The 26,890-nt window shown below is 39.8% G+C and overlaps 1 long non-coding RNA gene across 2 annotated transcripts; it reads left to right on the top strand.

Moving 5' to 3' along the window:
• Positions 1 to 2,673: 2,673 nt before the first annotated feature.
• Positions 2,674 to 26,890, top strand: LOC135525280 (uncharacterized). 2 transcript variants are annotated; one of them, XR_010453113.1, is made up of 4 exons: positions 2,674 to 2,764; positions 22,333 to 22,485; positions 25,770 to 25,975; positions 26,715 to 26,890. It is a non-coding gene; the product is annotated as an uncharacterized LOC135525280 (long non-coding RNA). The 2 variants fall into 2 exon arrangements; XR_010453112.1 differs by having other exon boundaries at positions 22,333 to 22,520.

The raw sequence follows: 26,890 nt of genomic DNA, 5'->3' as shown, positions 1-26,890 counted from the left end.
AATAGCTGTTTAATCTAAAGACAATTCAACTGTTAGCTCACTGTGATAATTATATTACAGCAAAATTCCAGGAACGTCCAATGTATTCCCTGGTTTTCCAGAAACCCTGGTTGGAAGATTCCAGATTTCCTGCTTATTCCCTCCTGATTCTCCAACCTCCAACTAGGATTACGTAAAAAACTGGGAATTTATTGAGATTGTTCAGAATTTTGCAACCCTAATTATAGTAAACAATATCTTATATTAAATGGCAAATAACAATGAATTTACTAGCTCACAAATGTTTGAATGGGTAAAAAAGAGGGCTATGTTTAAATCCTAGAGTCAATGTCCGGGCCGCCGCTGAAATCGAATTAGCATAATAAAAATAGAAAATCAACATCCATCAGTTTAAGGTAGAGATATCTGGGCTGCATCTCAATCCACCGCATCCGCCAATGTTGCTCTTCTGCATCTGCGGTGAAAGGTGGCAGAGCTAGAGCGGTGTTTGTCAGACCATGAGACATCCTGAAAATCGCTCTTCTCACAAAAACATCTATAGTGTCCAAATGGTTTGGCGTACAAACTATGATGAGACTCTCACCAACACGATGATGGTCTCTGTTCTGCTCTACGACCCCCACAAGCCTCACAGGACTCGTCTGAAGTTGGTAAAGCCAATCTGTCAACGCCTGTCTGTAGTGCCAACAGATTGAGCTACACACTAATGTGAACCCTCTGTGGAAAGGTGAGTCTCTCACAAATACGTACTGTATATGTCGGTTGTTTTGCTCTAGGATGCCCACAAGCCTCACAAGACTAGTCTTTTTTCTGAAAGTATACATGGAGATATGGAGATATGTGGAGATAGGTTAGTGCTATAGGTTAGTGCTATAGTGATATAGGACAGACACTTCAGAATAAACTTCCTTTAGATGTTATTATTTTTACTACCTGTTTATCCATATATGAAGCGTTTCTATGAGCTAATTATAGAAGTAAGGCCAAATTGAATGTTTCATCAAATAATTTTTGTATATATTTTCTTGATACCTTAAAGTGTCCTAAAATTCCAAATCAAATAACAAAATGATCCTTGGTATGACCATCTTAAAACAATTCCATATGTTAGCTTAGTAGAAGCCACACTCCCCCGGCTTAGACTCTTCCAACCAATTGTTGAAATTATATTTGAGAAATAATATTATTTTCAGCACACAATGCCCTTTCAAGAAAAGCAGAATACATTTCACATGTACCTGTGCAGCATTATCTAATGAGATGGTTCCCTCACAATGCCATTCAATATATGGCGAGAGAAATCCTTCCGCGTGTGCAGTCTTTCTCTATTCTCTGTAGTTAGGTGTTATAACAATATAGCATGGGGAGGTGCTGGGTGAGCGTGTCGTGGCAGGCTGCTACAGAGAGTAGGAGGCTGCAGGAGGCGGCTTCTCTCCCTCCCTCACAGTGCAGGAGGCCACCCAGCCACACACAATTACACCCAGAGCCAGGCAGCAGCCTAACCCCCACTCTGCCATGGGCCAGGCCTCAGTTGAATCTCAGCATGCATGCTCAATGATCTGTTATTAATTAATCAATCAAAACTAATCAAGGTAAACCTTTCTTTTTAAACAGGTCAGAATACACTGTTCCACATGGGGGGGGGGTGTTGAACTCAAAAAATACAGCACTATGCTCACAGAAAATGCTTTTCTGAAGACAATTGTGGATTCAAAGAAGGCTTTTAATACCATGAAAATAAGCCTGCTAATAAATAAGGCTGCCGTGCTCATACTTTATATAACATTTATGCTATTTCAACACACACACACACACACACACACACACACACACACACACACACACACACACACACACACACACACACACACACACACACACACACACACACACACACACACACACACACACACACACACACACACACACACACACACACACACACACACACACACACACACACACACACACACACACACACACACACCCCACAAGAGCTATGTGAATAACAAAGGGTCAGGTGCAAAATTTGATAGATTATAATGTGAATATGGCCTATATCACCAAACAGAAATATATGTCTGAATTTAAATATAATGAATGTGTGGACAAATAACATGCTAGGTTGAGACATAAGAAGCTTGGGCTTGCCTATAAACTATCATGCATAACTTCATCTATCTAAATTAGACATTGCAGAATTTGTTTATGTTAGTATAACTCTTTTTGGAATGTAGTACCCTGGTTAGTGTCCAGTTATGTAGCAATCCACTGTACATCAAATGTTCAAAAAACAATAAAACAATAAAATACATGCCGGTATGCTTACATTGTTGCTTGCAATGCTGGGTAGAACTACCCTCGATCCTTGAACGTTTTCTGAAACTTCAATTTGGGCCTTCAAAAGTAAATCCACCGAACATAAAACAAATATGGACATAATAACCCAGTATTGTAATTGAGTAGCCAATGCTGCTTCGGTTTTTCGATTATAAATCAATTTGCAGATCATTAAAGTAATTATTACAACACGGGAAAATGTCCAGAATCATCAGGAGCGAACAGTGGGATATCATGTTGGAAGACCTGACTGTACAGATATGTCCACTGAGCGGCGCTGTGGCCCGCTTTTTGAAGGTAGACATGCGCGAGATGGAAGGCGGAAGCAGTTATCCTTCCTTCGGGAATTGCACGGAACCGTTATGTGTTAGACAGTTGACAATGATGGGGGAGTGAACTACAGCTATTTAAAAGGAAACTGCAGGTAGGTAAAACCCTCAGACTATGCTTATCGCGAGTATGCAAATTAAGCATACAAGTCTTCATAATCTAGAAATGCATGGTTAATCATTCTCAGCGCATGGCGTCAGGGTGAGTTGTTGGCTATACTCATCTTGAAAAGTCACACCTTCCCCCGAAATAGTCAAACACTCAGTCAACGCACAGATAAACAAAACACATTACAAAATATATTTTTTTCAAATAGTGTCTAATTCATTTGTCCTCTTTTGTCTGTTCTGGGGTGGCCTTGTTTGTAAAAGCATGTGTACACGGAAGCTCTTGCATTGCAGGAAATGCCACGTAATGTTGACGTGTGATCAGATTCACTCAATTAATTTACAGCTTTTATATTTTATACAGTGTATTCAGTATCATCAATGTAGTTTCCATACAAATGTATTGTAATATAGGCTGTATTGATAGACTCTCACTAGACAATGGGATATGGGTTCAACAAAGCAAATGAAAAATAACAATAATATTCCAGAATCTATTTTAGGCTACTTGGGTCTATCTTTATTTCTGTAATTCTTGCTTCCTCTCTCTCTCACACATCGCCTTCAGTCTCTTTAATAATGGGAAATTAGACCTACCTGCAAATCAGTTAACACATTTGACTCATCAGACAACTTGTAAAATAAGAAAGCAACAGTCCTTTCTACAAAGTACATAGCTGGTGAAGGATTAGCATTGGACCATATCATCTGCCCCAGCCATATTATAGAAAGGTTAACAACATATTGGTGAAAGGTTAAAAAAAGGTCAAGATTTCATACTCTGTAGTAGGGCTGGAAATTGCCAGGGACCTCACGATATGATATCACAATATTTAGGTGCCGAAAAGATATGTATAGCGTTCTGTGTGTGTATATATATATATATATATATATATATATATATATATATATATATTTTTATTATTTTTATTGAGCCTTTATTTAACTAGGCAAGTCAGTTAAGGACAAATTATTATTTACAATGACAGCCTACCCCGGCCAAACCCAGACAGCACTGGGCCAATTGTGCACTGCCCTATGGGACTCCCAATCACGGCCGGATATAATACATCCTGGATTCAAACCAGGGACCGTAGTGAAGCCTTTTGCACTGAGATGCAGTGCCTTAGACCACTGCGCCACTTCTTATGGCTCGATACTGTGATGCTATTGTGATTCGATGTTCCAAATATATTGCTCGCCATATGTCTGCTGCAGAGGGACAAGAGAGAGCCTTGAGAAAATTAGTTGTCATCAGTCATGGGAAAACAAATGGTCTCCCTATTTAAAAAGAAGATAGAGTACAAGCTATTAAGGAAAATACTGGAGTTTTGGTGCAGGTACAGCCAACTAGTGTAAAAATTATATTGCGTTATTGTGGATACGATATATCGCCTAAAATAATATCCCGATATGCAGCTGTATGGACCCCCTCCCATTATTACTCTGAAGAAGGTTCCAGACCGAAATGCCTTTGAACTTGCAGCATGTCATCCAGTACACTAATAAGATAGGCCCTACCAAGATTTGAGAGCTGAAAGAAAGCAAAAAGCAGGTTTAAAGCCCAAGCCCGTCGGGATGTATCCTGGGGTGGGACCCCAACAGATGGGAAGTACTGTAAGAGACGAGTCCAAGGTCAATCTGAGATTCAGTGATAAAGCTGTGGGCACCGCTCTTAGCAGTGTTTTTAAAGTTGACTTAAGAAAACAGATTGTATGGTCAGACAAAACTCAAGACCATATTGCAGCATTTGTTCATGCTTCTTTTGTGTAGATTGCTACAGGCAGTATTGCTGCCAGACACCAAATGGTAAAAAACAAATTGTGATCATTATGTTTGTCTGGGAACGGGCCGGACGGGGGTGCTGATATCTAATGGACAGTTTTTCCTTTGTCCCTTTTTTATTGCTAACCTTGATTTTCATGTTTCACAGCTGATGCATTCAACAGCGGGCGATGTGGAGGGAAGGTTAAAGCTGTCTGAACATGTGCTACCATACTACAGTTAATTAATTGGTCAAGTCAATAAATGAACTTTATCTTTACATCTATTAGTGCACTTAACTGTGGAGTAGCTAATGTGTGTGCTTATCTAGAGCATAAATAGAGTGCATATTTGGCCATTAGTTAACACTTCATAGAGTCTGTTTTGATAGGGTGTTGTTAAGACTTGTGGGACTCCTCTCGGTCCGGTTTCAGTCATTTATTCCTGGATGCTGTAAAAACACTTGCTGTGGTTTGGTAGATTAACAGAAAGCCCCCTAATGGAGTAATTACACAGAGCCAAACATCTATTTTTCACCTGTGCTCTGCCATTACTCTCCGTCCCCCATCCACTCCATTGGAAGTCACTTACTCTCCTTACAATGAGTTATCATTGACTGCCATTTAGGCGTTCTGGAGCAATTTGTCTTACTGAGGCCGTGGGCCGGCCTCATTGCAGTGAACAATCATTCTCTTTCCAATATATAAAACATTCATGGGGAAAAAAGGAGAGAAAACACTGCACAAACAGATAGTGGAGAGTGGCTAGTAGATACTCTGAAAGAGACATACAAGAAAATAATGGAGTAGATTAAAGAGGAAGGTACATGCATGGACGTTGCAGTACAAATATAGAGACTCTGCCATAGGGCTGGAGTTCCAGAAGTCAGATTATATCTGTCAAATGTGGCTGCTACGATTATTAGTGCTTGAATTTACTGTAAATAAAAACTTGAGACTAGATACTTTTCAAATCATGAACTGTTTGTAAAACACGTATCAGAATGATCGAACTCTAAACACTAATTTAATCTCATGTAAATATCGTTTGACTTTATTTGATATATGACACTGGAATTTGACATAAGTAACATAAGTAACCTTTTTCATGAGACCATAGTGAGGTGTGATAAGATATCGACAAATTACATTAGGTATCATTAATCCTGACTTTTTTTTTAAATGGGCACTTGAGAGATTGTCTCTTCTTTTCTGCTTGGCAATTAATTGATCAAATAAAGATATTGATTGGCTCAAGGATCCTCTCCTCTGGAGAAGAACCTGTGGACACCATGGCCCTGAGAGCACTGGAGATGTGTAGCTTTCTCACTTTGAATCAACCAGATAAGACATGTGTCAACCGTGCTGTACAGTACTAGTCACAATAGTACTAGGGGTGTTATACATCGCCTACCCACTATCTCTCACCTACTGGAGGTATGAATGGATATTGCCTTACTTTTAAAACACAGCCCATTAAAGTGACATGCTGTTGATAGTTTATTTTTAATTGTCTATGACTCTAGTTTAGTAATGGAGCATTATTGCTAAAATCATACACAGAAATTGTACTTTTTGTGGGTTGCAAAATATATTGCATAAGTTATTAAATATATATTTTTTAGTAAGTGTGTATTGTGACTTGTCTTTATTCAACATTCATTATTTGATATTAATGCATTATTTATTCAGAGCTCAACAAGACATTATGTTTCAGGGTTTTTATACAATAGGATAGGTTATGTGACAGTGTGTAGAATGTGGTTCTGATTGTATTTGGAGACCAGAACATTCAAAGACACATAAAAGGCATGCCAGTGTAAAGTGCATTTGGGTGGAGTTCAGGGTTGGTTAGCAGCATACTGTAATAGCCTGTCTTTGTTGTAGAGGGGAGTCTCAAATCAACCCAGACCATCAATTGTACCTTGGACATGAAGGTTAAGAATTATTTTCTGCTTGAGAAATCAATAAACCCAAGACTTCCCATCATGTTACTTAGCTTCTTGACACATTTGAACTAACTATAACTAACAATCAGCCTCAACATACAACACTATGTTCTGTGAACATTTCCCGAAACATTATAGCCACAATTGCATAGGCCTGTCTGACTTGTGCATCCCATTCAAACTGGCTGCATTCCCCTGAATGGTTAATAGTGTGCTTAACTCAGTGTTTGTTAGATTACTCAATCTCACTGCATAGCACAATGACAAATAACCATTATTTTTCTTGCACTGATAATCAGGACAATTTAAACATGTCTTACCAGCACAAGTGAAACCATTAATCCTGTGTGATTCTGCTGATAAGTGGTGACTGGGAAGTAATGGCCATGTCGCCCAGAAAAAGAAAAATATATGAACAATTAAAACAAGATGGCCATTATCTGGCAATTCCCTACTCCCTTTTTCATTAACAGTGTTGTAAGTGAGAAGTTCCTTTGTTACTGAACTGAATATTGAGTCATGGCTTTTTGGTGGATTTTAACATGGTGCAGATTAGTCATGTAACATGTTAGAAAATCATGTAATAAAGAAGCCCAGTGATTATTTACTTGATGAATACAAAAGCTATTCTGAATAAAAGTCTGTTCTCATGACATTTGCTGATGTTTTAAGGTTCTGGGTACAATATGTTGACTTTTCCAGGCACCTCTGACTTCTGCTTAGTTATTTGAAAGCTACTTTAACAAGCTACAGTGTATGATGGTTCTTATTCTGTAGTATGTGTGCGTTCTTTCAAGCAGTAGGATTATATTGTGTCTGGAGATAAGTCCATTCACATTTCATGTTTTGCTTTGCCCTAGAAAAGCAATGTGCCATGTTTGGGCCGGAGGGTTATAATCTGGTCCCCTGACCGTAGTGAACACACCCTCATTTCTGTGGCTTGACGAAGAGATTGGTGTGTATTATGGTAGAGATTGGTGTGTATTATGGTAGAGATTGGTGTGTATTATGGTAGAAATTGGTGTGTATTATGGTAGAGATTGAATTATGGAAGTTTTGACAAATTTACCCACATTTTTTTTGTGGGCAAAATGTGTCACAAGCTTTTTAGTTTCTAATTGCAAAGCACATTATATGAATTTCCTCCTACATATAGCAATAGGAAAGGGGCATCACAATTATAAATTAAATTTATGCAGTCTTTCAAAACATCTGATCTTATTTCACTCTGCTAAATTGAATGTAACACTAACCAAAAACACTAGTCAAAATATCAAAAGCAATTGCAATTTGTTTTTAATAAATGTTAGATTTGCTTATTTGCTTAATTTCAGTTCATATTTTGGCACATGCTAATATGTGAGAAAGAGCAGAAATTTATTTTCTTACCCTTAATGTATAGCATCTGAAAGGACACTTGTCATGTCTTCGAAATGAGAGAACAGTGAGAGGTTTAATTTCGAGATGGTCAAAACAAAAACTTTCACATGGGCCTCATCTCATTAGAATATTATTTCCAAAGAACCTCAAACAATCCAATTGAGATGAATTCCACATGTAGTTCATATTAACCGTTCCATATTAAACCTGGAACTTTGCATTCTACATGCCAAACAGACAGTATGTTGGCAGAACCACCGTGCCTGGCATGTGATATTCTGCATTATTTTGGCCGTAACTCTGTTTAGATCAAAGGGATTCGGGGGGGACTGAGTTTCAAATCCCCCAAAGCCTGTTTTGGCTACTCTTTATTTAGCTCATTGGCATTCTGACCCCATGCTTCTTAGACTTTGAACCCTCAAAGTTTGGAAAATCTGAAGCGCTTCTTTAAACACATTATCAGTGGGCCAGATTAAAGAATATCACTAAGCATCTTAAGGTTTTAGTGCAGTGTGGCGGCATGGTTTGGGCCTCTGGGGCCATTTACCACCATATACTGTATTAACAATGGCTGAGAAAACAGACCGAGGGGGGTGGAGAACTTCTCTCATGCTAAATTGAGTTTGGGTCACATTAAGTAGAGTTAGATGTTTCAATGTTTTAACTAAACACATCTTGATTTTAAGTTCATTTATAGGTCTTAAATTCATTGTAAACATGTACTGATTTACTCTAACACAAATTTTGTATTAGAAAAAGAGGCATACATTCAATCAAATGGTAATGAAATTGCTTTTAATTGGCCACAGCCCTCTATCAGGTATATTCCCAAATTAGTCAATGCTTTCACACATCTTAACAATTTGCCATATGTGTGGTCCGTCTGCTTTAGCCACATGGGTATTGTACCTTTTCAATCCAGAATGAAGTAAATGTTTTACCTAAACAGATATGCATGAACTTGTAGAAGTGTATGTTAAACAAAAGTAGTTTCTAATAAGTGTGAATCCCTACTTTGTTATTTTGGTCATGTGCAAAAATGCACAGGATTGAATGCTGTCTGTTTGTTCCCCATCAGACTCTAACACCCCTTCAATCTCATGAGTCCTCATGATTAAGATTTGGCACCTTAGACCACATTGTCTTCATTTGGAAATATTTCAGCTGCATTTCTGCCACTCTGAAGGGAGATGAAGATAAAGGAGAAGAAGGGAAAAAACACACCCTGTTGTGTGAATCCTAGAGAAGGCCTTGAAACCTGCCATTCATCCCTTTCACTTCATCAGCTGAGTCTAATTGCCAGAGAGGACAGGAGACCCCAGGCCCGATTGTTCCTTATCCTCTTTGGAGCCTTCGCAGGCATGAAAAGTGAAAGGGCCGCTTTTGATCTTTTTTCAGTTTTTTTCTTCTCTGTTCTGTCATCTCCTGCTATCCTTTCCCTCAGAGTGACACACTCTTTTCACACTGTGCCCCCTTCTCCATCCACACAAAATAATTATCAAGCTCTGCTTCATCAAATAATGGTAGAGATAGGAGGTCACGACGGGGAGGGCCAGAGGTCTGGAGGGGTGGCCTTAGGACTAGGTGGAGCTCCCAGCTCATCCTAGAGGCATGCTCCTTAGCTTGAGGTACCTTTATGTATCGTGACCCCGCTTTTCCTTTGCCAGTCCTAATGAGACCCACTCACGCGGCCGCTGCAATACTGGTCCTGTGCTGGCCGGGTTGGAAGGCCAAAGTACAATGAGACACAGGGCTATGCTGAGACAAGGGTGCATCTGTGCTGTCTTATTAAGCCTTGGAAAGGAGCTCATGTTTCTCAATGTCCCATAGGAGCTGTGACCAGATCTATTGACACCTATTTGTCCTTTGCGGTCAACACCTTTCAGAGGAGCAGCCGACACTCACAAATTCTTATTAGGAGTAATTCTGGGCAGCTTATTTGGAGAGGCAAGTGCTTAACTTGGTTTAGGTGGCCATGTGAGAAATGGAAAAATTCTGATGACAAAGAATGTCTAAGGCCATTCCAGTCAGAAGAAAACTGCCCTTCAATATGGAATACACTCCAAGGATACCCTCTCTGTGGGTACTTACAAGCACCAACCACTTTTTGAGCCTCATTACTCCCTTGTTGAGATATAGAGAGCCTGGGTATTGTTAATCATTATACAATGGGTGGTTCTTATCCTGAATGCTGATTGGTTAAAACTGCATTCTAGCCAGTGTCTATTCCACAAGTTCCCACCGGCTAAATCTATGACGTTAAAATACCTATTTACTCTGTTCCATCTGACTGCACAATCCGGTGCCTCATCAGTCCAGCCAGGCTACTAATAAACCTGATCTCCACTATACAAAGCATGTATGCATTATTTCACATATATTTTAGACTAACATTTCGTTATCAACAGCGGAGATTTGTATAGACTTTGCTGTTTGTCTCCCCGACATTTGCAACATTGTTTCAATATTCAAATTTTATCTCCTGCTGTCCCATAGTAATGAACGTGTCTGGACGAGACAGACAGAGAGACAGAAATCATGAATCAGTTGGCATCATTTTTATGGATATATACAAAAATATATATATTCTATTAAAACAAAACATAGATAATGTGCCATCTTTCCAGCTTTAGTTTGAAGTGATTATGTACTGTAGCTGTGTTGTTGGCTAGCTCCTCTGAACAACAGTGTCCTGACGAGTGAGCACATTTTCTATGCCAGGCGAAATGGCGCCTCATTAGCTCATTGTTATGGATGTCACTAGAAAAAAGCTTAAACAAATGCAGCTACTTTGCTGTTATTCTGGCTGCACTTTTTGATGTGACTGTAAGTTAGCCATAGTTGGCTAGCTAGCAAGCAAGGGATAAGAACGTTGCCATCCAGTATGGCAATGGAACATCTAGAACGAACGACTGGATACATAGATACAGAACAAAAAGACTGAACGACTGGGTCGCATTCATAGATACAGTACAAAAAGACTGAACGATTGGTTCGCGTCCCTAGAAACTCTACATTTGTGTTGGGACTATATCTTGTGGAAGGTTGAAGTAGTACGAATAAATTAATCAAAATAATGTTTTTAATTAAAATATGTCAATCATTATTTGAATAAGTTGGTAACCTGTTGTGTCAAAGTGATAATGCCCTCGAAGTCGGTGTTTGGAGGATATATTGACACGGTTTCGTCTCGGGCCTAACAACACCTGTGCCAATATATCCTCCAAACACTGGCTTCTCGGGCAATAGCACTTACATATTTCGAACTTGAAGTTCTACAAACAGGCTAACTTGTGTTGAATAGTTGTAGAGAGAATGCAGAAGTCAGCTAATTGTGATGTAGTCTATTAATATGTTATATACCCTGAAACTAGCTTATATATTTTACATAGCAGATTGCGTTGCAGTTTATTATATGGAACCGACACTATTTAGTATAAAAAAGTGCAGACGGCCTATAATTTCTACAGTTTATTATAATGATCACAGTCTATACATTTATATATATCTCTGCGATTCATGTAAGTCATACTCTATGATAAATACAGTGACTTGGCCATGTCCTCTACCTTACTAACAAAATGGACAATGGGGGAATAGTTTAAATAGACTGAACCAAAAATGACAAACAAATACACAAGTAGGCAAACAAAAACCTTTAAGCAATCATGTAAAGCACGTCTAACATCTGAACAGTGAGAGAAAACAAAGCAGGGCTCCTGTCAGAGCATCGATCTACTCCTGAAGGCACACAGAAACACAGAGCTCTGATTGCTCCCTGACTGCTTCTCTCCCGTGCCTGCCTCCAACTCTTCTCTGGCTCCTCTCTGAGAATGTGCTTATTGATCTGGCCCACTTCTATAGAGTTAACTCACTGATATATCCTGACCAAGGGCTTTCTTGGGACTGAAATCGTTTGGAATGCTGGTAAGAAACTGCATTTAAAAAGACAATATTCAAAAGAATACAGCCTGTAACACAAACTTCCCCCTTGTGCCTAGTGAGAGACACTTTGACAGTTATGGAGAATAATATCAGTCAGAATATATAACAAAATGTAATACAGTATACAGTAGGTCTGGAAGATTAGTTATGCCATCAGCGGCAGCTAATGGGGATCCTACTCAAATTAAAATATGGCTACTAGTAGCTAGTGGTGTTGCAGACAGTATTGTTATTTCAATATCAATATTGCCAACATTTACTAAAGGTCTCCTTCTAGTTTTCCTTTTCAAGTGTTGTGCTCTTCAACATTTGTCAGCACATTTATGGTAGAATCATTGAGTCTGAAATCACTGTGTGGGGTTCTGGTGTTTACTTGTCTGTATGGCGTATGTGTAATCAGGTTCATAGTGAGTGGTTATATGTCGATTTGTGTGTATTTTAGCAAGTGTGTTCTGTTGTCATGTTTGTAGCGTTCCATGTGGGAGGGTCTGTTGAGAAGCAAGCCATCTGTAGTGTTCTGCCGAACGACATGTTGTAAAGCGAGATTTGAGAGTGTGGGGAGACTTGACTTGTCAAATCTTGGCACATAATGAGACAGAAGGGAGTGAAGGCAGGAAAGTGTCCAGAGATAAACAATTAGATGAGTCCCAGTGGTAAAGGGCATGGGCAATGGGAGGACGCTCCCAAAAACAAAATCAATATGGCTTCCAGTAAGGACACACTGGGGTAAAGTGATGAAGGGGTTAACACTTATTTCTCAGATCAAGACACACAGAAGAACAAAGTCGCAGCTTGCTCAAAATCAATAGGGCTACTGGTGTGAGCATGGATTGAAGAAAGCTGTCTGTCATCCTATACACATTTTAATACTGTATTTAATACACAACAGTCACAGTATTACATTGTAGATCTAATAAGAGACAAAGACATAACACGCATACCAACAGAAAGCTGTGGTATATATCAGCAGGGATAATGAACTGAATTAGGCCAGCCAGTCTCACAGCAACAGCCAATTTTGAAATGAATTGAAAGGATCTTTAAGTAGGCGGCATTTGGGAATGGTGGATTCACACACCCCGATACAAACATAATAGAGCCTGGTCCACAGACAGCGTGGGCTGTCCCAAAGCGTCCTATCCCCTCTCAGGCCCTGCCCAGACTCGCAGGTCTTATCTCACATCTCACCACTGTTCCCAGCAGGCCTCACAGGGGTAGTGCTGCCAGGGCAGGAGGGTCGGACTGGAGGTGGGGCTTCCCGCTATGTGCTTGTACTGGCATTAAAGAAGACAACAAAAAAGAGATGGTGAGGGGCTGAAAAAACAAGTTGTTCTGCAACTGCTGCTGTTAGGCTGGTCTGGTCTCCTCAGAGACTTGGAGGCGCTGACCAGAAAGGTGTGAGTGAGCTTTGGCCGGTCCGTCGCCTCGTCTCCACGGAGACAGGGACATGGCACCCCTATGGGCTTGTCTCCGTTGTGGCCCGGAGCAGGCGGGAGCGTTTGGGAAGCAGCCTGACCATTCCCTTGGCTCCAGGGGGACCAGGAGCCACTGCTCAAATGACCTTCAACAACCTGTCAGCCTGTCATCTTTGCCTGGGGAATTGGGATTTTTTTTTTAACAACTGGGGATGTCTATAGAGACACTATTGACTGTGCCAGTGTATATTTATTTGGAGAACAAAGGGGATCTATATTGTGGTAGAGAAGGCACTATGTACAAAGGGATATAAGATCGGAGGGTGCCTTCAGAAAATATTCACACCCCTTGATATTTTCCACATTTTGTTGCATTTTGGCCTGAATTTAAAATGGATTCAATTGAGATGTTGTGTCACTTGCCTACACACAGTACCCTATAATGTCAAAGTGGAATAATGTTTTTGGAAATGTTTACAAATTAATTCAAAATGAAACGCTGAAATGTCTTGAGTCAATAAGTATTCAACCCCTTTGTTATGGCAAGGCTAAATGAGTTCAGGAGTAAAAATTTGCTTAACAAGTCACATAAGTTGCATGGATTTTTGAATGACTACTTCATCTCTGTACCTTACACATACAATTATCTGTAAGGTCACTCTGTCGAGCAGTGAATTTCAAACAGAGATTCAACCACAAAGACCAGGGAGGTTTTACAATTCATATCAAAGAAGGGCACCTATTGGTAGATGGGTAAAAAAAAAGACATGAATATCCCTTTGAGCATGGTAAAGTTATTAATTGCACTTTGGATGATGTGTCAATACACCCAGTGACTACAAAGATACATGCATCCTTCCTAACTCAGTTGTCGGAGAGGAAGGAAACCCCTCAGGGATTTCACCATGAGGCCACTGGTGATTTTAAAACATTTACTTAATGGCTGTGATAAGAGAACTGAGGATGGATCACCAACATTGTAGTTACTCCACAAAACTAACCTAAATGACCAAGTGAAAAGATGGAACCCTGCAAAGAATAGATTAGTTATGTTTTTAGCAACAAAACCGACATGTGCGCAACTATGGGGGATGGCTTAGGTTGTTGACCACATGTAAGCTGTATTTCATCTCCAATGTTTATTGAAAACATAAATACATTTCCACAATTAGCACTTGTTTCTCAAAGACATCATTACAGTTGTTGGTCAACTAGCTAGCATTTTTTTGCCATATTAAAGTTGCCATGAAATCAGTCAAAACACCTCAAAACAAAACATGGTATCAAGAACAAGATGAAATGAGTCACTTTTGATTCATCACATGGCCGTTCTCTTGTCATTCTTGGTAACAATCTGGCCATACAGAATCACGATACGTTGATTTCTCACCATCGTTTTGGTTAAGTTGTCAGCTGACATATCTATAAAATATATTCCAAAACATGCATCCTGTTTGCAATAAGGCACTAAAGTAAAACTGCAAAAAATGTGGCAAAGAAATGTACTTTATGTCCTGAATAGAAAGTGTAATGTTTGGGGTAAATCCGACACATCACCGAGTACCATTCTTGATATTTTCAAGCATGATGGTGGCTGCATCATGTTATGTGTATGCTTGTTATCGGCAAGGGAGTTTTTTTTAGGATAAGAACAAACTAAATAGAGCTAAGCACATGCAAAATCCTAGAGGAAAAACTGGTTGTCTACTTTCCAACAGACACTGGGAGACACATCTACCTTTCAGCAGGACAATAACCTAAAACACAAGGCCAAATATACACTGGAGTTGTTTACTAAGATGTCATTGAATGTTCGTGAGTGGGCTAGTTACAGTTTTGATTTGAATTGGCTTGTTGATCATTGCAAGACTTGCAATGATCAACAACCAACTTGACAGAGATTGAAGGATTTGAAAGATAATAATGTGAGTGTTGTACAGTCAAGATGTGCAAAGCTCTTAGTGACCTACCCAAAAATACTCACATCACAGCTGTAATCGCTACCAAAGGTGATTCTAAAATGCGATGACTCAGGGGTGGGAATACTTATGTAAATTAGATATCTGTATTCCATTTTCAATAAAATTGCAAACATTTCTAAAAACATGCTTTTACTTTGTCATTTTGGGGTATTGTGTGTAGATGTGTAGATGTGTGAGAATAAAATATATTTAATCTGTTTTGAATGCAGGCTGTAACACAACAAAATGTGGAATAAGTCAAAAGATATGGATACTTTGTGTAGGCAAAAAATGATAGTCCACTAAGCGCAACGCAGATGGGATGGCATATCGCTGCAGAATGCTGTGGTAGCCATTCTGGTTAAGTGTACCTTAAATTCTAAAATAAATCACTGACAGTGTCACCAGCAAAACACCATCTCCATGCTTCACGGTGTGAACCACAAATGCGGAGATCATCTGTTCACCTACTCTGCGTCTCACAAAGACGAGGCGGTTGGAACTAGAAATCTCAAATTTGGACTCATCAAACCAAAGGATAGATTGCTCGTGTTTCTTGGCCCAAGTCTCTTAATGGTGTCCTTCAGTAGTGGTTTCTTTGTAGCAATTTGACCATTTATTTTACTAGGCAAGTCAGTTAAGAACAAATTCTTATTTTCAATGACAGCCTAGGAACAGTGGGTTAACTGCCTGTTCAGGGGCAGAATGACAGATTTGTACCTTGTCAGCTCAGGGATTCAAACTTGCAACCTTTCGGTTACTAGTCCAACGCTCTAACCACTAGGATACCCTGCCGCCCCATGAAGGCCTGATTCCCACAGTCTCCTATGAACAGTTGATGTTGAAATGTCTGTTACTTAAACTCTGTGAAGAATATTTTTGGGCTGCAATTTCTGAGGCTGGTAACTCTAATGAACTTATACTCCGCAGCAGAGGTAACTGGGTCTTCCTTCCCTGTGGCGGTCCTCATGAGAGCCATTTTCATCATAGCGCTTGATGGTTTTTGCAGCATCAACATTGTCATAAGTACTTTGTCCAAACGTTTGACTGGTACTATATATATATATGTGCTAATTTGATATGCTAATACTTCCTTTGTCTCTATTAGCCAATCTTGATGTGGAAAGATTTTAAATGCTGGACTAAGGCGATCTACTTTTGGATTTTGGATTTGATTGCTCTATCAAAAATGAAACAGCTGGCAGAAGAGAAAAAGAAAAAACGAAATTAACATAATTAGACAGCAATAATAGCTATCATCCCAATTCCTGTATTCTACTCTGTCTTTACTTCTAAGAGCAGAACAATGGAGTGAAATTACTGTTTGGACAGGCCCCCAGGCAGCATTCTAGTTCGCAACATTTGATTTAAAAGAGAGAAATCTAAAAAATGTAATCAGTAGCACCTGCCATGATTACAGGCTATGTCAAATGAAAACATTTAACGATAAACATTACTTCAGACCCAACCACTGAAGCAGTCTACATTGTACAATGTGCTGCAAGTAAGCATAGTAAGTACAGCCTTGTGTTCACCATCCCCTACTAACCTATCCTCAGGGTGAGTGCTTGTGGTTATCACTCCCAGGTGCACTGAGAGTGGACATATTCTCAGAGCAGTTACCCAAAACAGCAATCATCGGTTATGGGTCCAGTCTGTAAACCAGGATGTACGTACTGAGTCATACAGTACATGTCTCACCATATGCATTATCTGCCCTTAATATTGCAAATACTGTGGCGTGGTGCTTCTAAAGATAGCTTTTTATTTTGTGTACTAGGGTGACTTTTTCTTCTGCCTCTACTGTCTTGATTCCCTCAGTTGCGTAGGGATAGTAAAAAATATAATGTAAATTGTCTTCCTTTAAGTAGTATGGGATTGGCTATTGGATGACAACATGACTATCACACAGGACAATGTTGATGCTGTAATAGTCATTGTAGATATTTCATAAAAGGAAAATGATTGTAATATTGGCAGTTCATGGATTATTGTAAATAGTATACTGAAAACAAACAGCAAGTAAATTGCATATCAACTAATTCTGATCTCTTTTAGATTTGAGGTAATCAACATGATTATATCAGGTAAGTCATGGATCCATTCAGTTTGTCATTTTGGAAAATGCAAATGGCTTATGTCTGTGATAATAACAAAACAGAATCTTTCGTCTCAGTTTGATATTGCACAGTGCCATCAAACCCATTCCCAGGAGACACTTTGGTGACACAATCTGACAAACCAACACAAGCAATTTTGTTGAAAAATCTGTGCCTTTTTTCTTTGAGCCAAAAAGAAAGAGGATTTTGAATAGTGTGGCGGTGGTTCTTTATGCAGAGCTGAGACGCGACGCCTTCCAGACGGTGAGAGATGGCAAGCCCTAATAATACAGAGCTGTACAATGGTTCTGACAGGCGAGCAATAAAGCAATCAGGGTCCCAGGCATTCCAAATCTCTTTAACGCCCACCCTCTAACAGTCTGAGAGAAGGGCTGCTGACCTGTCGGCTGTCAATCATGGAGGATACCTGCTAGAGCCTGATCAGGGAGAGCTGAGGGCACAAGTCCATCAGATCTGTTTTCACACTACACACACTAACATTGGAAGCATAACCAAGAAGAAAAAAAGCCATACCGCCTCTCTTAATTAAGAGTGTAGAGAAAAGAGACTTGTTTGGTTTAAATGGGTAGGAGAGGGTCTTCGATGTAGGAGGGATAGAGTGTGGAATCCCAGTGAGACAGAGGATAACCTTTTCCCTTGATTTAGGAATTTAAGCATCGATCTGTCACACTGTTTTGTACAAGCAAGAGCTCTCACTGGTGCATTTCAGCTGGGGGAAAAAGAAAAGCATTAAAGCTAGTTCATTAGCTGTCTTTAGCTCATTCCAGCAAATGATAATACTGTGGTCAGTTAATGGTTTTCTAGTGTTTCCTACAGAGCCTCCCTGTCTGAAGGCTGCCTGCTGAAAACCTTACACTTGTTTTTTTTCTTCATGTGGGGAGTCTGGTCTTCTGCCTGGTTCAGACAGTTGGCTTCAGCCAGTGGTCATGTCTGTGAGAAGTCTGGCTACATGGGCTCACTCTAGAGTCCTCACTGCAGCACCACAGCAAGCCTTAAATATGTTGATCTCACATCCTGCTGTACTGTAGACTGGAAATTATTTATCGTTTTTTGGTAACTTATATTACTGTCTTTTTTTATACTTAAAATATACTCAAGTATAGATGCTGATGGGGTTACTTTTAAAGATATACATTTGTTATACATACAGACAGTGAGAATGGTGCTAAAATAATATCCACAATAACTGCATGTACTGAAATCAAGTATTGAAAGTTTTGAAATCAAGCAATACTCAAAATCCTAGTTGTCCTTAAAGGAAAATTCCACTCAAAAAGTCCATTGTCGATGTAGTACAAAAATGTTTTTCATGTCAGCAATCAAGTTTTCAAGATATATAACTTTCAAAATACAGAAATACAGTCACCCTGATGCTTTTTGCACCATGTGTGGGGCGGCAGGTAGCCTAGTGGTTAGAGTGTTGGACTTGTAACCGAAAGGTTGGAAGATCAAATCCCGAGCTGACAAGGTAAAAATCTGTTGTTCTGCCCCTGAACAAGGCATTTAACCCACTGTTCCTAGGCCATCATTGAAAATAAGAATTTGTTCTTAACTGACCTGCCTAGTTAAATAAAGGTAATAAATAAATGTGATGCTGTGTTTTGCATCATATGATGCAAAATGCATCTGATGCAATTTTGTATTTTGAACGTTATGTACAGTATCTTGAAAACTTGACTGCTGACATGCAAACCATTTTGGGTCTATATCAACAACGATTAGTAGTTGTTGGGCTGCGTTTTCCTTTAAGCTGCTAGAATGAGAGATTAACAAGATTTGGCAGCAAGTGATGAGTTCTGCAGAAGTGTTCTTTATACGATCCCTGTGAGATCTCCAGATTTCACCCCAGTGTTTTGCTGACCAGAGCTCAACTGGAGCCTTGCTAGGGGCTCTGGATTGGCTGGTTCCTCCCTGGAACTGGATGGAAGGTCCACATGTACCTCACCTCACCCTGAGGAGCTGAGGGTCACTGAGAGGCAAGGTTACATGAGAGGCAGAGTGCAGTGGACCATTCACCATGCCACGTTTTGCTCAGGTCTGCTTAGCGACTGGCTTTCTAGTCGTAGCCTCCTGTCCAACAACATCACTGTCTGTAACTGAGGCCATCCAATGTATTTTTGATGTGAAGGTTTTCTTTCTGTTTGACTAAACCCAGATGTCTAGATTTTTAAATATCTGGCTAGCCAAAACTCAATACAGTTGCGTTTTTACCTTTTTGTTGTACTAATAATATATATAAATATTTTTTAATTATTATGAATGTCATTTTGTCATAATTATTGAGGACCGAATAACTATCTTATGGATATTGTTGCACTCGCTTTGTCTAGGGGTCTTAGGCCTAGTTACATTAATGAATGTGTGGATTTCTGTGAGAAATCAGCATTTGAGGACCGTGTTGGATGCACATGTGCCCAGGAGACAGCTGCAGCTTACCAAGTTAAGGGCCAGCTTAGTCATGACCTCCTGGTCGGCCAGTCCAAGCGGATCGTTATGTTAAGATGGGAACGAAAACATAAAGTACATTCGGAAAGTATTCAGACCCCTTCCCTTTTTCAACATTTTATTACGTTACAGCCTTAATTCTAAAATTGATTCAATAGATATATTTTTTCATCAATCTACACACAATACCCAATAATGATAAAGCAAAAACATGATTATTATTATTATTTATTTTTTGCTAATTTATACAAATAAAAAAACAGAAACAACTTATTTACATAATTATTCAGGAACATTTACTATGAGACTCGAAATTAAGCTCCGATGCATCCTGTTTCCATTGATCATCCTTGAAATGTTTCTACAACTTGATTGGAGTCCACCTGTGGTAAATTCTATTGATTGGACAATATTTGGAAAGGCACACACCTGTCTATTTAAGGTCCCAGGGTTGACTGTGCATGTCAGAGCAAAAACCCCAATCCATGATGTCGGTGGAATTGTCCGTAGAGCTCTGAGACAGGATTTTCTTGGGGCACAGATGTGGGGAAAGGTACCAAAACATTTCTGCATCGTTGAAGGTCCCCAAGAACAGTGGCCTCCATCAATCTTAAATGGAAGAAGTTTGGAACCACCAAGACTCTTCTGAGAGCTGGCCGCATGGCCAAACTGAGAAATCGGAGGAGAAGGACCTTGGTGAGGGAGGTGACCAAGAACCCGATGGTCATATCTGCAGCACTCCACCAATCAGGTCTTTATGGTAGAGTGGCCAGACGGAAGCCACTCCTCAGTAAAAGGCACATGACAGCCCGCTTGGAGTTTGCCAAAAGCCACCTAAAGATTCTCTGGTCTGATGAAACCAAGATTGAACTCTTTGGCCTTAGTCAGGACTGTGGGAAAGATGAATGGAGCAAAGTACAGAGAGATCCTTGATGAAAACCTGCTCCAGAGTGCTCATGACCTCAGGCTGGGGCGAAGGTTCACCTTTCAAGAGGACCACGAAGCTAATCACACAGCCAAGATAACGCAGGAGTGGCTTTGGTATAAGTCTCTGAATGTCCTTGAGTGGCCCAGCCAGAGCCTGGACTTGAACCCGATCGAACATCTCTGGAGAGACCTGAAAACAGCTGTGCCATGACGCTCCCCATCCAATCTGACAGAGCTTGAGAGGATCTGCAGAGATGAATGGGAGAAACTCCCCAAATACAGGTGTACCTAGCGTCATACCCAAGAAGACTGTAATCACTGCCAAAGGTGCTTCAACAAAGCACTGAGTAAATGGTCTGAATACTTATGTAAATGTGATATTTCTGTTTTTATTTTTTTAGAAATTTGCATACATTTCTAAAAAACTGTTTTTGCTTCGTCGTTATAGGTAATTGTGTCCAGATTGATGAGGACCATTTTTTATTTAAAACATTTTAGAAAAAGGCTGTAACGTAACACAATTTGGAAAAGGTCAAGGGGTCTGAATACTTTCCGAACGCATTGTACATAGGGAAGCAGTCTTTAAGGTGCAGGGTAGAGTAACAGCTCGTAGCTAGCTAGTAACAGTGAGTAAGGTTTAGGGCAGGGTACTGGGAGGATGCCTGCTAGTGGTGACTGTTTAAACATCTATATGTCTGCAGGACAAAGGTCTGACCTTGGTTTTTAGTGGACTGCTCTATAGAATCCAACTTCAGTTGACAAAAACATCACCTTACATAGAGATGTGGAAGGTTAAGTCTGTTTTACATTTAGGCAAAGTTTGGCAGACAGTACCAGGAACAAAAAATGTAGCCTTAATTAGCAGCTGGTACATGCACAAGAGGTTGCCTTGGCTGAAAAAAAGGGATTGCTGAGGCGTTGTCGGACCTCTAAACCTTTGTTACCAATGACATGTCATCCCTCACTCTGTCATGTTTAACTAAAACCAATACCCATTCAAAGCAGAATCCATCAGTTGTAGGTAGTTCAGAAGAATGACAGATTGCCTTTCCTCTGCACTCAAAGCATCTGGATCCTTTCTCTACTGCTCCCCCTCTATTATGGTAAACAGCCTAAACAACAGCTGTGCGATGGGAATTTACAAGTTAATCAATTGTTAGTTAGGAGCCACACTGATGCCCTATACCCAACCATCTGCAAGTTAATATTAATTTACTCTGCTGATTTTCCCATAGGCAACAGTCCATTTATTGATTTATTCTTGGGGGATTCACCCACACTTAAAATTATTAAGTAATTTTAGCAGGAGAAATATTTTAACCAAATTAAAAGGTTGCCTTCAGTGTAATTGAATCTGTGTGGGATAGAAGTTTACAGTCCAAGCAAGTTAAATCACTTGGATGCTATTGAATTCTGTTGGTGTTAAGTTGTTTCTCTTCCTGTTGCCAAAATAAATGACAGAGCAGAACCAATTGCCAGTGGATTATGTTGGTCTGCTATTGGTTCCAGTGGGACAACCTAGACAGAGACAGCAGTCTGATAACAAGTCAGATTGAGTTTCACTTATTTGTGGTGTATCCAGGTGAGCTCTGTTTACCCTGGAAACTGTGCTTCCTGTTAAAGTGTGTCTGTCTTTGTGTCTCCTGTCAGGTGTTGGTGCCTGTGGAATGCAGGGTCCTGGTTCTTTGTTCCATCCTGCACTCAGCGAGAGAGATGAGACACGCAGAGGCCCATCCAAGCAGACCAGTCATGATCACTCTTCAGCACACATTCTACATTCCAATAGGTTATCTCATGTGCAAGGTAAATGTTGGGTCCAATTCACACACAAACCGTGGGTAAGTTAAACATATTATTCCCTGCAAAATATTATGTTTACTTTCTTTAGTGTATGTTCACACAGTTTATGAAACCTTAATGTGGATTCTTGTAGTTCAATAAAAAAAAAATGTAAACTTCCCCCAGAAAATTCCTAACCTCTCATTTTGTCTGATAAGATGTTTAGTGTTGTTGTCTGATAGTCTTTGGAAAAGCTTTTGCCAGGCACTTTGTATCTGTCAAAATATTTTTCAATCTGCCATGTTGCAATGTTACCATAGAGTAAGAATAAAAATACTAGTGAAATTTTTTTTTGATATTGTGATAGAAAGCATATTGTATATTTGGGGTTTGGCACAATTCTTTCAAAAATACATTTCGGCCATGGGATCTTGGCTGCCTTGAGACAGAGTTACAATAGAGGTCACCATTTACAACTGTGCTGCAAAGAGCTGGCATTCACCTTTACCCAACTTCCTATCTCTGTGAAGAAACCATGCTTTGCTTTATTTATAATATAGCCAACCTCGCTGTGTAGCCCCTGGCCCACTCCCTCTCGAACATCACACAGTGAGGTCACTTCCCTCCTCTGCACCTCCACTGCCGCTCTAGCATTCCAACATGGCTTTAGGACAGCAACTCAGCAAACCACCATACTCTTCAAATCACAAAAAAGCCCAGATCAGAGCAGTGCTGGACGGGAGCCAGGACCCAGGCCCTGAATACCCAGGCAGCTGGGGGTGTGCTCTAATAAGGGAGAGACAATGAGAACTTGCTCACCTCCTACGCTTTGCATTTGGATGTCGAATCAGAGTTTGAATCAGGTTTCATAGGTTTTTCAAAAGGTCTTGTAAATGTTGCTATGGAAGCTGTGTGTAAGACACATAATGATGTGCACACTACTATGGCATTTACATAAAGCATGTTGTTTGAAACATTACAAATAGTTAATATTAGCCCAATTGATTTTCATAATTTACAAATTAAACTGATTCTCAGGCGAGCACTGCTAAAAATACCTAAAATATACTACAGTTTATCTGAAATGCACATGTACAAAGATACAGATAGTTGTAGACATAACAGACCTTCTTTTCAAATTACGTCTCAAACCTGGTCAGAGTTAATACAGTTTGTGTGTTTTCCATTAACTTTTGAGTACAGTTCAGGTCGATTTTAAAGGGCTTAAAGCCTGCTGGCTCAGCCCTCAGAAATATCTGGTATTGGCAGGCTTACAAGCTCATTGGAGAGGAGCATGTCTCCAGTAACAAGCTATGGCAAAGATAGCTTCAACTGCTATGTTTTCTTTAGTTGAGTATCAAGCTAGCCAATTAGACATGCCAGAGATGGAAAATGAGGTTATTGAATACAATATCGATTGTTTCTGAATACAATTTATCAATGTGTGATGTTGTGATTGTTTTATAAATCCATGGTTATGGCTGGCTTGTTTCTGATGACCATCTTAACAACTGACGTAGCCAATCATGGTAATAGGCTACTAGATAGCTAGCTGGGACGTCTGACAATACTTGAATGATTCAATTTGGTTCGATAGTCAAATGGAGATGGCATTTGTCTTTGAGTTGATTACGCAGTAAATCTATTCTTCCAGAGAGCAGTTGACACAGCTAGTGTCATCTTTGAATTTTAAGCTGGACTTGATAGAGTATATGATTTTGCTCATTACTTTATTCAAGTGGGTTGACTATTAGTTATTGCATACTCATTATTTATAGAACATATTGTGCTACATTGGATTGTGTCTACAGTAGTTGGCTCTTGACAATCAAACCTGTTTTAATTTAAATTTCCCATGTAAAGCATCATATTGACTGCAGTAACGTTCAGGTCCATGTTAAACTAGACTGATTTAAGGTGTGCTGGTTTAATGAGTACTAATTAACAGATCACAGAGGGGTAGATGGAGTTTCTGCTTAAATGTCTTCTTGTAGCCTCATAAGCCACCAGTGATAAATCTCAGCCAGACTTCCCCCGTATCACTAAAACCCAAACCTCATTCAACTTCACATTCATCAGTGTTTGGCTGAAAGTGATGACAGAGCACTTTCAATTATGCTGGTAACTGACTCTGGGAGCAGTTCACATCTGGGCCCAGACAGGGAGAGTGGAGGAAAGCAGATGGGGAAGGGCAGAATAGCTGGTAGGGTATCCATTTGACTCACCCCTGAATAATAAAAAGTATGGGGTCACTCAGGGACATAAGGGTGGCCCTAGGCCCTGGGAACAATCTACCTATTTTGTGTTCTGTCACCTCTGTAGTCTGCTTTATGGTTTGGAAATCCTCCATCAGCTGGGCACTAGGAACACTTTGGTGATTAAAGGCTGGAGTATCAAAGTGGCCTCAGTCAAGACCCTTGTCTAGTAGCAGAGGGCCTATCAGCTCTCAAAAGGTAGGGTGGGGCTGGGAGTAGGAGTGTCATTCTTAACCTGTAGCACCAGAGGCAGGGACAGATTTTTCATAATCCATCTGCTGTTAATGTTCAAACCCCAATTTGAGTGTTCTCGTTTTCTGTTTTTTTTTTCTCTCCAAATTGTGTAATTACATTATGTGGAGTTGAGAGCTGAGTGTGTGTGCTCTCCAAAAGTTAACATAGTGATGTTTAATTGGAGTGATTTTATTCATAATTACATTATCCTCTCTGCCACTTTTGGCATCCACTTTGTTTAAAAAGCAAGCTAATTTCATGATCTTCAAAATCAATCAATATTCACACTATTGGTATTCAGAAATGCAATATGTATAACTGTAATTGAGAGAGAATAACTGCAAGGTAAAACAAAACAATAGTCCAGATTGAACACCTCAGTAGTAGAAACATATTGGTAGGAACAATAAATAAAACAGTATTTTTTCCACTTCTTTCAAAATGCTTTTATTACATAAACAACACACAGTAATATCCTCCAGAGAGACTGATCTTTTAAAGAAGCTCTGACTCCATACCCCTCATGAAAGAGCCACACTAACATCAGGAGTCCAGGGCCTTTGCTCACTCACTTCAGGCAATTATGACACAGAGGAGATCTTTGGCTGTTCAGAGTGCCCCAAAAGAGAAAAAAAAGAAAATAATTTCCTTTTCTTCTCGGCCCAGTTGTAAAAATAAGCTTGCTATCCTCAATTGCAGTAACCTCTTAACCTCTGCAACAGCAGCAAGGATGTATCTGAACAAGCCATGGGGTAAAACAAATCACTTGTGATTTACAGAATGATAAAGATTTTAATAGCAGCTATGTTTCTTTCTAAGATTGGACTTCATTTCCAAGAGTCAAAGTTTCCTGGGCGCCCCAGGCTTTGAAAAAACAGTAATTGGCCAGCAGAGAGAGTCTGCATCTCCCTGAGTGATTGAGGGCATTTGTTGCTATGAACTTGAAGGCTTCCCTCAAAAGATCATGGTTCCAGGTTACGAGAGCCTGTAACATATCGAGCAGGATCCAATTCACATCCCCACAAGTAAGACTTCTTTTTCATATATAGTTTTGTTCAGGGAGATAACCTCTTGGTACAACTTGAGAGTTTGATTGGTAATTAGTTTTGTTGCCAAATAACACAGCATGAACTAAAAGGGTTTGGGTTGTTGAACCAAGCAGGAACTTGCATTACTGCAGAATAATTGTCACGAAAAAGAGCAAGACATGGTCAGCTACCCTGGTACACAACTTTCAGAGAGTATTCCCAGTGAAATTACCTTTTTTCTCTGACAAAGAGTTCTGTGTAATTCTCACTCCTCCTTTTCCCACCTGGCCTCCTCCTGGAAACTGCACATGATTAATTCTTTCTCTTTTTTGGCATTCTTTTCCCTTACCGCCACAAGAAAATAACAACGGTTTAGGAGATTCTGCCGTGCAATAACATATCAAAGTTACCCTTCTGGTGTATAGTATGGCTCATTTAAGTTACTACTGGCAGAAGAATGTCAATTTATAGCATTGAATCAAAACAAAAAAGTCAAACTGTCATTCAAATAAATGGCTTTTTTATTTTTTATTTTTTTTACTTCAAAGTCAGTCTTTGCCTGGGGTTTTCAGAGTATATGACCTCCTCAGTGCTTTTTCTGGGCATTAACATTACCCAGAGTGCAGCACAAAAGAAACCAGTCGAGCATTGCAGGACCTCTGTAAACCTCACTGACCACTGGCTTTAAATCTTTCACTGTTCTGTGTTTTAACCAAATCCAATACCTTTTCAACAGCACATCTGTCACTGCCGCAACAGAGAGAACGAGGACAGAGTGGTTCCAATTGTGCCGTATAACAGCTTAATCAACGCCCATCAACTACTGCTAGAGTTTCCCGAAGGCCTTGAGACTTACTGCTTGAAGGACTCTCAATGAAAACCACCCCTGTAACAGCTGTCATATTTAAAATA

The sequence above is a fragment of the Oncorhynchus masou genome, chromosome 31, assembly GCF_036934945.1.
Source record: "Oncorhynchus masou masou isolate Uvic2021 chromosome 31, UVic_Omas_1.1, whole genome shotgun sequence".
Lineage (NCBI taxonomy): Eukaryota > Metazoa > Chordata > Actinopteri > Salmoniformes > Salmonidae > Oncorhynchus > Oncorhynchus masou.
Note: the sequence above shows the minus strand (reverse complement) of the source record. Positions and strands in the feature narration are given on the sequence as shown.